The sequence below is a fragment of the Triticum aestivum genome, chromosome 4A (assembly GCF_018294505.1).
Source record: "Triticum aestivum cultivar Chinese Spring chromosome 4A, IWGSC CS RefSeq v2.1, whole genome shotgun sequence".
In the NCBI taxonomy this organism is placed as follows: Eukaryota; Viridiplantae; Streptophyta; class Magnoliopsida; order Poales; family Poaceae; genus Triticum; species Triticum aestivum.
Genome location: NC_057803.1, coordinates 108,686,794 through 108,699,276, shown reverse-complemented (window position 1 = coordinate 108,699,276; position 12,483 = coordinate 108,686,794). Strand labels below are relative to the sequence as shown.

Below are 12,483 nucleotides of genomic sequence, written 5' to 3'. Positions count from 1 at the left end.
GTACGGCCGGAGTGACAACACGGGCGCCCGGCGAGGTCGCAACAAACTAAAGCCTAGCCTACGACGCGGTCCGGGGACGGCGTGGTGGCTACAACACGACACGAACTGGAGACGGACTAACATAACAACAGAACAGGGCCCCTTGGACATCTGGATTGCATCAGGCGGCATCGCCGGCAAGCTCGAGCAGGTCCTCGTCCGGAAGGTTGAGGGTGGCCGAAGAGTGCACTCCCGCCGCCCGCCCTAACGCGGAGACCATCCTTCCCAGTGGCGCCTTGAAGCGATCAGTGTAGCGCTGACGCACATCGGCCGTGAACTGGCCTGGGTGGTCAATAAACGCCAACTGCTTGGCGAGCCTAGCTTGCGCCTTCTGCTGCTGGGTCATGCCGGCCGCCCTGGCCGCGACCCGTGGGCTGGCCCGGCGGGGGACGGCCGGGGTCTTGATCATCAGCGTCGGCGGCTCTGGGGCCGGAGCCGTGGCATTGGAGGCCGGCCATGGCAGGGTGTCATCAGTGGAGGCATTGGAGTCCAAGCAAGGTGGCGCACCAATGACGGAGGGTGGTAGCAGACGGAAAACTTTGGAGAGGAACGTGGTTGCCTCGTCGACCTCCAGATCCTGAAGCTATGCTGCGAGTTGATCTGCTGACATGATGCACTCCACCCGATGGTTAACCGTCCCCACCGGCCAGGTCAGCTCCTGGGCTGCCGCTAGAGGGGCAGGCTCGATCGGTGCGGGAACCAAATAACCCAGCGAGGGCCATGGCTTGGCCAGCAGGTCCTGGGCCAACGAGGACGCTGGTGCGTGGCTCCTCGAGCTCCTCCCATGCAGGTAGTCCGTGGGGTTGGGGAGGGCGCGGCTGCACCCAGGCCGCGCAGTCATCGGCAGCCTGCACCCCGGGCTCCAGCTGACCGGACTGCTAGGCCGATAGGGCGTCGAGCTCGAACAACTGGGGGTCAGAGCGCGTGAGCTCCTCCCAAAAGGCCCCCACCTCCTCGTGGAACGGCCCCATGTCAGGCTCAAGGAAGACGCCCACGGGGACCCCTTCTAGCACGGGGGCAGGCGCCACGCCCGGGGCGACAGGGACGCCCTGGAGCACCTGCACCGTGCCCTCCTGGAGCAACGCGCCGCTTGAGGGCAGGCAGCCGTGCGGAGAGACAGGCACGCCACCTGCCTCCAAGGAGGAAGCCTCCAAACTTGTCGGCGATGTGCGGTCCCGCGAGCGAGAGCGGTCCCGACGCCCCAAGCCGTCAGAAGGTGGGCTCAGGCTGCGGGCCTGCCTGCCGGGCACGTCGTCCTGGGAGACCACCCGGCGCCTACCGGGGCGCCCGCCACCGCCGCCTCCTTGTCGCCGAACACGGCTGGGCGCCACCTCGTCGGAGCGGCAACCGAGCAGACCGGAGCGCCACGCCGAACGGGAATGGGCATGGTGCTGCCGACCGCGCCCATCTCGGCCCTGGTTGTCGTCGTCGTCATCTCGAGGGCGCGGCCTTGGCCTAGCACAGGAAGCAGCAACAGCACGACGCCTGCCAGTTCCGGCCTGGCCGTCCTCCGTGCGTCGCTCCCAGTGGAAGCGCTTATCGTGGGGCCAGTCCTGGTCCGCGCTGGGGGGGCGATCTTCAAGTGGCGAGTAGTTGCGGGTGCGATCCAAATGGATGAGCACTGGAAACTGCGGGCCGCAGGGCCCGTCAAAGCTGGGGCAGCCCTCTGGCAGCGCTTGGCGGCCACGGCCATCGTCAGGGCGGTCGATGATGGAGAAGCCGTTGGCCGTGGGGATGTCGTCAGGCGACCATGCCCACACCCATGCGTAGACACAGGAGGTGTTGGAGAGCGACGTGGACTGCCTCTCGAGCCGCTCGACGTGGCAGGAGCGGCCGATGGCGTCCTGCACCGCCTCCTTGGTCCAGGCTTGGACGGGGATACCTTCTACCGCAAGCCTGCAGTAGAACCGCCAGGCCCGCTGATGACCATGCGCCACCGGCGACCACGGAGCGATGGAGAGCGCCACGCCTCTGCAGGTCGCCACGCCGACGTCCACATCGACGTTCTTGTGGCGGGCGTGCGCGAACCGCACCAGGAAGTCCTCCGGCGAGTGCTTGGAGACGTGCATCTCCTCCCAAGGGATGCCGAGGTCGCGCTCCAGCGCCTTGGCGACAAGCTGGGGGTTGATGTCGTGACGCAGCTGGGACATGGTGATGACCACCGCGGATGAACGCAATTGGCGCGCCGCCTCCTCCATCGCCGACGTGCAAAAGGTGAAGGTGGAGCCAGCCCTAGGCCGCTGGGAGGCCTCTCCGGGACGGTACGCCATGGCACATGGCGGGGGCGGACCTGGGGGCGGAGGAGGAAGGGAGGCGGGCAGCGGCGCCGGCGGGGCAGACTGGCGAGGTAGCGGGCGAGATGGGGGTGGTGGTGGCTGAGGCAGATGGCTGGGGGGCGGAGCGTGCGGTGGAGCTTGCGGGGGGTGGCTGAGGCTACAGAGTTTGGAGCGAGAGCGATGGCCGAAACGCCAGCAGTCAGCGCATCTCACCGGGTCGTGGTAGTCGACGGCATGGTGGCGAGGGGCGAGACACCGAAGACAGCAGCCCCGGAACCTCCTTAAGAAGGCGCTGTGGTGTTGCTGCGCCAGCCAACGTGCCTCGGGGGAGACGCGCGGGCATAACTCCGAGCGCCCGGAGCAAGTACGGGCGGCGCACGCCGCCGGCGCCTCGAAACGACCTGCTGCCATTTCGGGTAGGCTTGGACCGGGTCATCGCGGGAATCCTGCTGGCGATGCTGGTTGCGCTGAGAGGCGGAGTGGGCAGGGCGCAATGCAGGCGAGATAACTCCGCCTGGAGGAGAGCGCGAAGGTGCGGCCCGGGGAGGGCGCACTGTCCGCGAGTTAATGGCGAGCGCTGCAGGCGCGCAGACGATGGATTTAAGGCGGCCATGGCGTGCCGGCGGGACGGAGGGGTAGCTGTGTGGCGTGCAGATGATAGATCTGAGGCGAGGGGGTAGGCCGGAGCAGGTGATGAATGCGGGGCAGCAGCACGCGGCCTGAGCGCGGCCTGTCGGCTCGACTCCCCCACCTCGAAGATGGAAGGGGCCGCGGGGGAAGCGCAAGATCCAGCGGATCTGGCAACGACTCCAGCCCCAGCGGAGGCCGCGAGGCCAGCCCGAATGCGAGCAGCAGCCGTGTCAGAGGAACCGGGCGCGCTCCAACGGCTACGGGAGCTGGTTGGGGAGGGGGTGGCCGACGAGCGCGGGGTGCGCAGCGCCGGTATGGTGGTCGCCGACCCCGGAGCGGGAGAGGGCGAGAGCGAGGGCATGGCGAATCCTTTGCGAGTAAAAATGGCATGCACTGTGATGCATAGTATCATAAGTTAGTATCTTAGGTTGCCTTATTAATTATTATGCATGACACAAAGTAGTACAACATCATAATGATACAATATCATGATATGAGAATAGCCACAATGGAGAGTAATATATACTAGTAACATACACGTATTCCTAGACCATGTTACTACCTTCATAGTGTGTGGTAACATGCATAGCTTCATTTATTAGGTTATAGACTCATATTGCATTGGGACATGTGATGTTACAGTAACTAGCTAAGTTACTACTACTATCTCTCTCCTTATTAACTCATTGCCACATAAGCAAATTTGCTGAGTTGGACTCGATGTTACTATTGAAGTTACTCCCACTATGGCTAGTCTGATACCACATCCTTTCTTTATCATTTAATTATGTGATATAGCATTAAAAAAATAGCTTATACGATACCGTTTATGATATCATCATTATGACCAGCCTTCGTTTAGGACGTGGATGGGTCTGCGTGGGTGTGCCCTCATGCATGGGCGCATGCAGGTGGGGTAGTGGGCGGATCGCGATCCAGCGATCTGCATGCCCACCGCGCGTGCAGCATCCGGGTCAGTTGCTTTGGGTATGTGGTTTACTGTATCTTTATAGTTTAGGTACTACTTCGTCGCCAGAGTACTGAACTGAGATCTCATCTCATGAATCGATGAAAGCTTGTGCAAAAGAGGTCCTCACCACAAGGCTATCGTGGTGTCGGGGACAGGAACCAGCGGTAGGCGACACTGCGGCATCGCTTAGCTAGCTGCATGTGATTGTTAAGAACGTTAAGATTGGCTCTGATATACCTGAGTACAACATAGCATTCATTTCACTCTCAAGATTGGAAAAATGACAATGTTGTAAGATCGCAAAACCTTTTATTTTCCTGATTGGTAAGAACGTTAACATCAGCTCTGGTATACACTTAGCATTCATTTCACTCTCAAGATTGCGAAAATGCCGACGATGTCAAAGGTCGCGGCGTCTACTCTACGCCTGAAGCGATTGGAGCTCAAGATATTCGGCTCCGTTGGCCAGAACCAAACGACTCGTCGACGAGCTAGTCGTTGTTAGTTGTTACAAGACAAGGACGCCAAACCTGCGACTAGAGAAGTGAATGCTAGTGGACACGGATCGATACGGGGTGCTAATAAACAATGTTTCTCCCCGTACGTGTTGATTCTGAGCGCGATGATTCGTCGGATATCAGCATCATCATATCGCACTAATTCGCAGATCAGCCACGAGGTCACCACATGTAGCATAGACTATGGCATAATGCATGAGCTTTAAGCTTTTCTTAGGGGTGGGATTGAGTGCTTGCTAGCTTGATTTTCTTAATAATAATGCAAGCAGCAGCTTAATTCTTTTTCTTAATTTGATTGATAGGGTGGTTGTAGCCGGCAGACCGGGTGCAACCAATCAATCAAGCGGCAATAATGCGACGCGTCGCGATGAACAGGGAAGATCAAGCATGCCGTTGTGGAAGGAACGCCAGAATAACTCGACGGCGCGCGCGGCATTTGGTCGTGAGCTCGAGTTGGAAAGGTGCGTGCATACGTGGGCTCGAGTACTGTAGTTCGGAAGCGGCGTCGCCACTCTTCTTGGCACTGTAGGTTATAAATAAGATGGTGGTGCTTCTTGGCCACTGTAGCTTATAAATAAGATGGTGGCGCTGGCATCTGCCCGAATCTGTTGGTGAAAAGGAACCGGGCAGGAGCAGTGTCCCGAAGTGCCACCACATGCATTTACATCGCCAGTCGCATCAGGCTCCGGCTCGAGTCTAGCTAACAGCAAACCAAGCTCACTTTCTTGGCGGTCGGGCTGATCGATCTGCGCATAATTGAGGCCGCCCCGATCTCTCCCTCCCTCGCTCCCAAGTCCTACCCACCGTTGGCGAAAGGGAAAGGTACGTAGGAGGCACGCGCATGTGGCCCGAGTCACCGGCGTGCCCCCTCCCCTTTCGGCTGCGCCGATTCGCCGTGACAGTTAAGTGTGTCTGGGACACAAGCTAGTGTGCCGAGCGTGACGTCCTCCAATCGGAGTCATCGCCGCCTCTCCCCTTCGGCTCCAGGCGGCGGCCTCCGTCCGGCCAGGCACGTCGCTTGATATCATCATATCAGGTTGGGAGTTCCATCAAGAATCCAGCTACATTGTCCCGGACCCGGACTACAGCCAAAAGAAACGAGAAATCTACCGCGAATTTCATGACAACAACATGCGCACAGATTGATCAGAACATCGCCACATGGATTTCCTTCAAGTTACACGTCAAGAACAATCCATGCTCCAGCTATTCTCTTGGAAAGTATCCGGAGCAGAAACTTAGCTGAACACAAAAACTAGGCTTTACTGAAGCTCTCTTCTTTCTCAGGCAAGTAAAATTACCACCCTAGGAAGCCACAAATTAGTCATGTACCAGGCACCCAGTACAAGCATATTACGATATGCCTCCCTAAAACTCGAGGATCCTACCTTGAATCACCGACACATTGTACCAACTACAAACAAACACGGGTTAACAGCACCAACCATGGTTGCAAAACTGACCTGTCAACATGCTCACAGCCCTAAATCACGCTGCGCTGCCGGGCCTTCCTATTCCTGACAACATTGTACAGCCAAAACGCACGCCTGCAGAGCAAGAATTGCAGGAGGTCTTCCACCTGGCAGACGGCCCAAAAACAAACCACTACCTAGAATGAGAAGCTAATGATCATTCACCTCATCTTTCAGGAAGATGGGATGAAGTAGGAGGCAGTGATTCCTCTAGCTGAGTATCTGCTTGAGCTTGAACCAGAGCCTGGGACAGGGTTTGGGACTGACCATGCGCCTGTGCCATCGCATCTCCCTGGGCTTGGCTCTGCTGCTTTAGAAACCTATTCATCCGTTCAAGCAACTGGATCGCTTTCCTTTTCCCCCTGTCTGTGCCGCTTTCTGCTAGCTCCTCCAGCAAGGTAACGATGCCCTGCTCCTGTGCTTCTGCAAGATGCTGTTGCTGCTGTTCACCATTACAGAGATGCACCAGAACAGCCGCAGCATTCTCCTTGTTCCTCGAGGATCCATTCCTGATAACTCCAACTAGAATTGGTATGGCGGCGGCAGCGCTGATGGCTGCCTTTCCCTCAGGATGGCTCGAGAGAATTGCCAGTATAGCCAGGGCCTCATCAACCATTCCACTTTCAGTCTCTGTTAGAAGTTCAAGTAGTATAGGGACCAATCCAGCTCTAACAGCTTTACCCTTGTTGCCCTGATAGATACACAAGTTAAATAGTGCTGTTGCTGCATCCTTTTTACCCCGTTGACTTCCATTACCCAATAGCAGCACCAAAGCTGGAATTGCCCCAGAAGCCCCTATTGTCACCTTGTTCTCATCCACAAGTGATAGGCTAAACAGTGTGGCAGCTGAATTCTCCCGAGCCTCCATGCTGCCTCTCTTTAGCACATGTACAATTCCAGGAACAGCTCCAGAGGTAATTATTCTTGCTTTGTTCTCTTCATAAATAGAAAGATTCAGGAGAGCAGTAACCACATGTTCCTGGGTGCTAACATCGGTGGTTGGTAGAAGGCTCACAAGGATAGGAATAGCACCAGCTTCTCCTATACAAGCACGATTTTCAGCGCTACGCTTGGCAAGCTGACGAAGCATACCTGCAGCTCCACGTTGATCTGCAAGGTTCTGGGATGATAGTTTCTGCAGGAGCTCAATAACTTTACTATGCTCAGAGGCGGTACATGTTGCTGGTGTATTATTAGGCTGAGCAGGGCGCTTTGGCGGCTCTACACCATTTGCTTCACACCATTGAGCTATGAGGCTACGGAGCACATAGTTTGGAGTTAGAGATTTATTTAGAAGCTTCTGCTGCGTCTTAGGACAGGTGTTGTGCCCTGCCTCCAACCATCTCTCTATGCAACCTCGCTCGTAAGTCTGAATACAAACATTTTCAAGAAATTCTTGTGAGTTGAAATATAAATGGAAACCTAAAGATTGATAGGAAACAAAACAAAACTAAGTTAGGCAGAGACCTGGCCAGTGGAGACAATAACTGGGTCTTTCATTAAATCCAGTGATATTGGGCAACGAAAATCATCCAGGACAACGGGAGATGTCAAGTTGTCATCTCGGGAAGGGTTTGTTGTACTTGCTGGGATGCCTATAGGATCCTGGGTCTGCACAAAATCCTTGATCTTTTTCAGCAGCATTGACATATTCTCAACAACTGCACCGGGATCCCCTCCACTAGCCATCTCATGCAAGGCCAATGATTCTTGATTGAGGTCAGATATGGTGACAAGCTGCAACTTCTCAGATAACCTTTGAATGACATCTGGGTCAACATTATCATTGGTGCTTGAATTATAGGCAGAAATTAGATCATTAAAGAGAATGTCATCCGATGTATCTGATCTTTCTTTTGCTCTTTTGAATTGAGCATGCACCAGTTCAACCTGCACAACATTACAAGTGTTTCAGTTGCAGCTAAGCAAGACAGGCCGAACAAAACAAATCAAAGCAAAAATCTAAATGGTTTCACTGACAAAGAAACTCAAGAGTGAGAAAAATTACCTGTTCCCTTACTTCATCTGATATGCCAAGCTCATCAAACGAGATACCAGCTAAGGCTTGCTCAAGCCTCGAGGTAATGTCCTGGAAAGTCTGCATTATCTTCTCTCTCTCGAGAACCTGCAAATGGGGAAACCACTAATTGTTGGAAAATGATCATGATTTAAATATGTATGAAAAGTAGTTGCAAATTTATACAGCAAAAATTAACCACAAGATCTGCTGACTAACAGTATTTTTTTTTCGAAACGGAGGCAAAAGTTTTGCCTCATCTATTAATTAAGCAGAAGAGAGTTGCTCGGTTAATTAACGGAAAATCGAGCTAAAACCGTCACAAACCGCCAAGCGGCACACACAAGATAACCCACGCACACCTCAACAAAGAGGACCTCATCCAGATACACTCTATTGTCATCGTCATCACATATTTTATTGACTAACAGTATTTTATTGTTCATCAAGGTACACGTATCAAGAAATATTAGCCCACTCAAATACACAGCCTCGCTACTTTTTAATGAACACACCCGTGCAAACATATGGAAGTGCTTGATTGACCATCACATACCTCGCACTGAGACACTAGCTTTTTACCCTGTAAAACTACATCACAAACATGACTCCAAATATATTACTAGATCTTTTTACCCCCTTCAACACTTATATTGGCTTAGCAGCTATGGCTAAATTAAATTGTCTATTAACTACGCTTTTCACCTGATCTTGGGCCCTGGCTCTCCTTCCGTGGATGAAACCTTGTGGAGTATTATTCCCATTATTAAAGTGTGATTCAGATCCCTCTGGTGTTTCCATTTCCTCATATAATCAGTCCATCGAGGACTGGGCAATATCCCGGTGATAGGAGCGCAATGGCATCCCCGTGTAACCTGGCTTTGACCCATAAGAAGCAGACTCAATCTCATTGCTTATTTCGTGGGACTAATACACCAGTGCATCTTCTCACTTATTCTTACAAGTGTACCAACAGTTCTAGTACCCTCGGTCTCATTATTTATATAACAGTCCATCAGTTGCACTATCAACATGGAGCTCCAGAAACTAGCTCTATACCCTCCTGACACACCTATCACAGTAGTGCAGCTGCCAGATGCAGCTGATGATAATTTGCAACAATCGTGATCCGCCAAATGCGATTATGACAGACGATTCACACTAAATTCACCACTTCCACGGACCACAGACGTAAGCTAAGTATATATACTATCCTCGGTGGTCAACAACTTTGAGTTATCAGGTATTCCTTGTAACGAGCAGCTAGCAACTACAAACTCAACTAGCAATAGTACTCCATCCTTATCCCTGCCATGTCTACATCCATACATGCCTAACATGCAACATCGCAGGGCACATTTGAAGTTCGCAGGAAAAGTTTTTTTTTTTACTTTTTGAAATCAGTATCACCAATAAATTGGCACAGAATCTCAGTACAACATGATCAACCCATGCCGCAGGGTCATTCCCACCCTCGCCCCCGAGAAAAAAAGTTTGCAGATATTAAGCTTCCATAACTAACTAATCGACAAAATCATCATAAATGAATGTTACAACATGCTGATCAAAGTCTCTAGATATCTAAGTCGTCCAGCTCCAGTGCATAAATATTGTTTAAATAAACAAGAGCAGGGCTGAGCAACATAGAAACCATAGTGATAGTCCTGGGTCCTGGCCCAAGATGCAGCAAAAGGAAGAAGACTTATACTACGGCTGAGAATCTCAGCCAGTGTCCTGGCCACATTGGAGGTTTCCTTCCAGTGAGTTGCTATGAACAAAACAAATTAAAGTACCCAACAGGTTGAAACACAAAAACTGGTGATGCTAAACTTATCCTATGTGATACCCTCGTTGTTTCCTATTACATAACTATCTTATATAAATTGGACTTTCCTATTACGGAACTATCGTATATAAATTGGAGTTGGTGGTGGTGGCGGCGAGTACACCCTCTCCACTCCATCCCAATCTTCCTGATCCATCCAGAACCTACTCGATCCCTTCCGGTCCAACAAGCCACCCGCCTCACTCATGTCTTGCATGGGAAAGTATTTAAAAGTACACGACAGCACGTAATATTTTTCTACGACACGAACCAGCCAGTCAATCCGACAACCGATTTTTTCCTGCAGCCGCTCCTCCCCAATACGCATTCTCCAACCACCATTCCTCCCCAGTCTCTGTGCTTCGTCCATTTTTTGGTACCGTAGCGACACACGGGCATTATGCTAGTTACATATAAGTGGCACTTGCCGGTAATTTTATCACAACTTTGGTAGCGAACATGACCACCATCTCACCCATTTGCAACAGATATAACGGCTGGTATCAGGAGGGGGTATGAGGTGAACACACCAACGCCAATAACTGACATATAGATACGACTAAAGACTAGCATTGAGAGCAATTGCTTTCAACTGCACCCAAAAACACACACACCTGAACAAGTCCTATCAGCTTTCCAGCTGCAAATATGCATTTTGGAGCAATGCTAGTGTGACCTAGATATGGTGATTAAATAGCAATAGTGGTGAATAACTAGTTCTTTTGGAGTACAGTCACAGCTATCTTTTACTCTTGTACAATCCTGCAGTTACACGGGTTACTACTAGTCTCTCAAACTTCCATATTTAGAACTACAGTATTGGTCATGCCAAAATTAGAAAGTATAGAATTCAGTAATTATACCTCGGTTTTTCCTAGGCTCACCCATGTTGTGTATACAAAACCAATAATAACCTAGGGTATTGGCAGACTTATTCAACACCACTAAAGAATGTCAAGCTGTCAACTACTCTGGCCCGGCATTGATTTGACACCCAGGTATTCAAAACCTGGTCCAACCTCAGCAATTTTTAAGGATAAGCTTTTACACAGGCAAAAAAAGGCAACATGTTACAAAGTGATTAGCGAGAAATTCTAATTCTGCAGCACAGCACGGTAAAATAGAATCTAATTCGTCAGGCGAAATTTTCTTGAACTCCGCAGATACAACCTTATCTAGCGCAAGAGGTGCAAGAATATGGGCAATTTCGGACGCACCGTATAAACAAGACAAGAAAACAATGAGCTATAGTCGAGAAACCCCACCAGGAAGATCTTGCTACCGTTGCTGCCGAGGCGGAGCAGCTCCCGGGCGCCGGCGAGCGCGTCCCTGAGCTGCCTGAGCGCGGCCACCGACGCCTCCGGCAGCGGGCGTGGCCCCTCCTTGACCTCCTCCATCATGGGCGCGAGCAGCCGGATCCGCCGCGACAGGTTGCAGAACTGCCTCCGGTAGGCGTTCCTGAAGTCGGAGATCACCGCGATCTCGTCCACCAGCTCCGCAACCCTCTCCACCAAATCGCCCACCTCCTCCTTCCCCCCCTCCGGCGACCCCGAGCCCGAGGGCGTCGGCGGAGTGGCCGCCTCGGCCGCAGTGGCGACGGCAGCAGCAGCGGCGGCGGCGGCCTTGGAGCTGGCATCCTCGCTCGTGTTGGGCTTGGCCTCCTCGTCCATGGCGGCTGCGCGTCGTGCGGGCGCAGCGGCGGTGAAACTGGCGATGTGGAGAGGAAGGGGATTTGGGGTGGTGGCCTCCTAGAGCTCCGCTCCACTCCGCCCTGTGAGCCGCCGGTCCCAGCTGTCAGCCTAACCCCACGCGCAGATATAGGTACCGCAGGAGCCGCCGGCATCGGCGCGGCTCGGCTACGACTACGACTCGCGCCTGGCTGGTGCACCCGAGGCCGTGGGTTCATTCAGGAGCGGCTGCGACCCGGCTCGATAGGGCGGCCGGCGTATTGGGGCGGGTTCAGGAACAGCTGCGACCCGGCGGCGGGGCGGAGGCTCCAATCCAAACGGTTTCTTGTTTATTGTCGCCGCGTCGATATCTGGCCGCTTAGCTAAGACAATGCTGGACTTCGTGTTGCTTAAAGCATGTTTCTAACCAGAGGCGGCTGAGCTGTGGGGCCAAGGGTTTGGGTGCTGCGTGGGAACGATGGAGACGCGCGGTGCCGTGGCTGGCGGGCGTCCGAAACTCGTTTGAGCCGTACGGATGCGCAACAAGGGAAAAAAGGTCGCGCTCTGGAGTACGACAAGTTGGAAATGTCTCGCCAGAAAGTCTTGTTAAATTATGACGATTATGTCTACTAGGTACAGGAGCGTGCATCTTACAAGCAAGCTTCTCTCTCTTTCTTGGCTGCACGCCACAAGTGGGTGAGTAAATAATTAGCTTGATTTTTAAATCATAAAAGCAAGACTTTCTTATATAGTGCGTAACGAAGGACTCGGTCACCAAGTTTGAAACCAATTGGATCGTTGAAGCACATGTTATTTGGTCAAACTAAATGACAAATGCATGCAGGGCAAATACTCCCTCCGTTTCCAAATAGTTGTCTTTCTAGAGATTCCAACAAAGACTACATACGAAGTAAAATAAGTAAATCTACACTCTAAAATATGTCTACATACATCCGTATATTGTGTCCATTTGAAATGCCTAGAAAGACAAATATTTGGGAACGGGGGAGTATAAAACAATGATTTCTAACTAAGCAGCCAAAAGGCACGGGGGCTAGGTTTTAAGGGC

The 12,483-nt window shown here is 52.5% G+C and overlaps 1 pseudogene across 1 annotated transcript; it reads right to left on the bottom strand.

The window, feature by feature from the left end:
• Positions 1–5,676: 5,676 nt before the first annotated feature.
• Positions 5,677–11,655, bottom strand: LOC123085451 (protein spotted leaf 11-like; annotated as a pseudogene). Its single transcript, XR_006439780.1, has 4 exons — positions 11,013–11,655; positions 7,914–8,030; positions 7,373–7,795; positions 5,677–7,274 (listed from the first exon to the last, which is right to left on the bottom strand). The product of XR_006439780.1 is annotated as a protein spotted leaf 11-like (transcript).
• Between the last annotated feature and the right edge of the window lie 828 nt (positions 11,656–12,483).